The sequence below is a fragment of the Genypterus blacodes genome, unplaced genomic scaffold (genome assembly GCF_046128005.1).
Source record: "Genypterus blacodes isolate CSIRO-AG114 ecotype Tasmania unplaced genomic scaffold, CSIRO-AGI_Gbla_v1 ptg000052l_1, whole genome shotgun sequence".
In the NCBI taxonomy this organism is placed as follows: domain Eukaryota; kingdom Metazoa; phylum Chordata; class Actinopteri; order Ophidiiformes; family Ophidiidae; genus Genypterus; species Genypterus blacodes.
Genome location: NW_027466864.1, coordinates 6,012,065 through 6,015,880, shown reverse-complemented (window position 1 = coordinate 6,015,880; position 3,816 = coordinate 6,012,065). Strand labels below are relative to the sequence as shown.

Here is a 3,816-nt window from a genome sequence, read left to right as displayed (position 1 = left end):
CAGAGTCAGTCTCTGATAGGCCAATACATGATTGACCCCACCATGATGTGACATGGATGCAAAGTACATTTGAATTGCAAAGAATGTTAAAACCAAGCTTCAGGACGTTCACCTCATGATGACCACACGTGATCAAAGAGACCTGCACTTAAGACATGAGAACTCATCCATTAACATTAACGTGTGCGTGTGTGTGTGTGTGTGTGTGTGTGTGTGTGTGTGTGTGTGCGTGTGTGTGTGCGTGTGTGCGTGCATGCATGCGTGCGTGTTATAGGGTTCTTTTTAAAATAACAATAATGTCTCAAAATAAAACAAAAATATTTTGGAAAATGTGGAAACAATAATGTGGAAACATGGCGATGGAATTGTGATGGATTGAAAAGTATCCAACCAATTGGAAATACTTTGATATATTCGAATACTTCCAAGTCAAGTCAATTTTATTTGTATAGCTCAATATCACAGACCCACAACATCAGGGAACATCCCGACCGAGCCCAAAGCTTCTTTAAAAGACGTGGAAAAACTATAATACTAATATATCAGGAAAGAAGGAAGAAACCTCTGGAAAGGCAATTTCAAGAGAGATTCCCTCTCCACAAATGGCTGGGTGTGCAATAAGAACTTCCAGTGGGATTATACAGAGGTACAAAAAAGGCATGAAGAGCAGGAAACACAAACAGTCATTCATTAGGAAAAAGCAGGCAACACAGAGACAAGGGTGAGTGAGACAGGCAGAGAGGGAGGGAGGGAGAGAGAGAAAGAGACTAAGAGAAAGGTAAAGCACAGTACAGTGCAGTCCTATTGTTGGGAGTCTCTCTCCTGGGGCAGCAGTTCATGCAGGTAGTTGGGTAAACTGATGATGTTGCAGGGAGGAAACTTGGCAAAGCAGAGATTAGTTGGGGATGAGAAGAATGACAGGGTGGGAATGTGGTGGCGGGGAGGGGTCTGCCATGGGAGATGGGATGGGGGGGTGGAGTCCTGAAGGTAACGCACCCCGTCGGCCTAATGGAAAAGCAGCAGCTCAGGAGCCACGGAGCTGAAAAACATCTGACCTGTGGACCCCAAACTCTAATGTTGTTTGACACAAACATTTTAAGTCTTAACTGTAGATGCCCATGCTAATTGTGTTGCAAATGAAAACAAATGTTAACCGCACCAAAAACATTTTTTCTTCAATCTGTAAGTATTTTAATATTGAAATCACCAAGTGATTTCCAAGTGAATTCAGTGAAGTGAACAATCCAAGTGAATTCCTACCAAAATGACAATTGATTGCTACATAGGTTAAACAATCCATGAAAGAAATGAAATCAGCAGAAAATTAAGGCCATACAGTCTCATAGTATTCATTAAAAAAACACAACAAACAACAAGTATTGATTTATAAAATATTTGATCTAAGAACATCAAGTGTTGCACTCATACTGGTGTCAAAATTACTTCAGTGGAACTGTCAAATGCAATCTGAATGAACGTGATAGCACAGGTGTTCGCACAATCATTCTCTTTTTCTTGTTTTCTAGGTTGAATCTTCCGGTGCAGCTTGGAGTCGGTCCAACTGTGGTTTGTTAGTCCATTCAGCTGAGGAGGAAAAAAAAGGCAAGAAAAATGTAATTTTCTGTCCATAAAATCCCCTGGTGTAACTGTTTATTTTATTAAATATTTTCTATTGGACTAAAAGCCTTTGACTTGACGATAAAATGTCAAATACTGAAATACTAGAGGCATAAGGAGACAAAGCAACAGTGACATAGCACAGCTTGTGACCTGTACAGTCGGGTTGTACAGGTATTGAATAATAATGTTATTGCTGATGAATAATTGTGTTTTGTACCAGAGTGATAATAGTGTAGACAAATTGTCACGGTTCTGTTACATGGCTCCATGTCTGTAACATGTTGACATATGGGGATTATATTTTATACATACAGAGGGGGAGAAACCAAAAGACAGAGAAAAAGAAGAGAACTTAAACCATAAAGAGAACCAGGCAGTGTAATGTACATGTCAATAAAGTCAAAGGGATGACAAACAGAGTAACAGCAACTTGACTAGTTTTCACAAATAAGTTAGAGAGCTTTTAACCTGATATAGGAGCTGGGTTTTAATAGTTGGATCCATTTTGTCAGCAGCCGTCTGAATCTTCATCCTCTCAATGGCCTTCACTTCTGGAACTGATCAGTCCAAGACACAAGAAGTTACAAACCAAATAGAGAAATGTTTTTTCTTCATAGAGCCCAAAATTGTTTGTATGTGCTGTGGTGACCCTTCACCTTCTTGGCATATGAATGAAAGCTTTGACCCACAATCACCCTCATCCCATGCATGGAGAGAACGCTCAGCTGTACAGTGTTCCTAAGCTATTCAGCTTTTTGGACATGAAGTGGGCAATTCCTGATTGGTTGGAACATCTGCCAGGTTTCAGAATATTTCATTTTTCATGAAACTGAAAATGTTACCAAAGTGCACTTATTTTTATGGTGTTTGGGGGACTTTTCCTTTTGCTATTCAGCAATTAGAAACTGGAACACACCCTCAGTTTATGATCAGATGATGAGATCGGACAAACCCCCCCGCAAATATTGAAAAATGACCAATGGTGAGAAACAGCTCAGGGAGAACTTTTCTCCATTTAATGGCTGAATGCTTGAGGCACCTGTGGTACTAATTAAAGATTAAAAGTCTGCCTTAAGTATCACTACAAGGCAATGACTTATTGCAACTTCTGCTGGATATCAACAATTTTGTGCTGGCCATTGTCATTTGTTTTAAGAATGGTGGATGGATGGATGAATTACTTCTCTCAGTTTCCACTTATTTCAGTTAAAAATGTGTTACTGTTTAATTGGATCAGTACCAACACTTACAGCCACGTTTGGAGCTAAACATTTTGAAAATGCTATGGTTGGCTAATCATCTTATGTCATGTATGTGGGGCTTCTATAAAAGTACAGTCCATTAAGTAAAAGGGCTGAGACATCCCCATTTACTAAATGGACAATCACAAGAAAAGATCAAAATGCATCGCCATTATAAAAGGCCTGGATAGAAGTTATAAAAAATGAATCTATAGATCATATACCAAGACTGACAACTGTCAAATACAGACGGGCACATCAGTCTGAATTATTTTCTACACATTCAAACCCACCAGCAGGATGTAATGGAATTGTGATGCCGCACATAGTTGCCACATAGTGCTGCTTATATTCATGTTCATGTTCATCTCCAACTCACATTTTGAGATTTAGACTTCAGGCATTTGAAAACAGCTTCTAGTGCCAAACTCTACAGATACATCTTTATGTACAAAGACAGTCAGACATCCAAGAGAAACAAGCAATCAAAACACTTTTTTATCTGAGCGATATTTTCATTGTTTAATACTGACACTTTGACTGACACATGATTGAAAGGAACAACAGTAACTTAGCTTTCACTGTTTTGATTAATTATTTCTATTTCCCTGGTAATTGTTAAAGAATGTTTACTCACAGGTTTAGGATCCAGCTGATATCACAACAATTGAACTTTTTGCACCAGCCTTAAAAGTTAGAGTCTCTTACACCTGCAAACCTGCTGTGGTTGCTGCCTTTAAATCAGGTCGTCATATTTCAATATGAAAATAATGAATCTGGCAAAGGTCAGCATGATTTGTATGTGATGTAAATGATGATGGCATGTGGTTGGTGCTCATTTGCAAAACAAAATGCTTTGACACTTTTTGTCCTGTCCTTGTAATGTGAGGTCAAAGGCCTACACATTTTTGTAGTAGTATTCCACATTTTGTTCAGTAGCAGTTATTAAAACTGC

At 38.8% G+C, this 3,816-nt stretch overlaps 1 long non-coding RNA gene across 1 annotated transcript; it reads right to left on the bottom strand.

Annotated features, from left to right (window-relative positions):
- Positions 1-1,033: 1,033 nt before the first annotated feature.
- Positions 1,034-3,567, bottom strand: LOC143000772 (uncharacterized). The gene is made up of 3 exons (XR_012963651.1): positions 3,499-3,567; positions 2,089-2,177; positions 1,034-1,584 (listed from the first exon to the last, which is right to left on the bottom strand). It is a non-coding gene; the product is annotated as an uncharacterized LOC143000772 (long non-coding RNA).
- Positions 3,568-3,816: the final 249 nt, after the last annotated feature.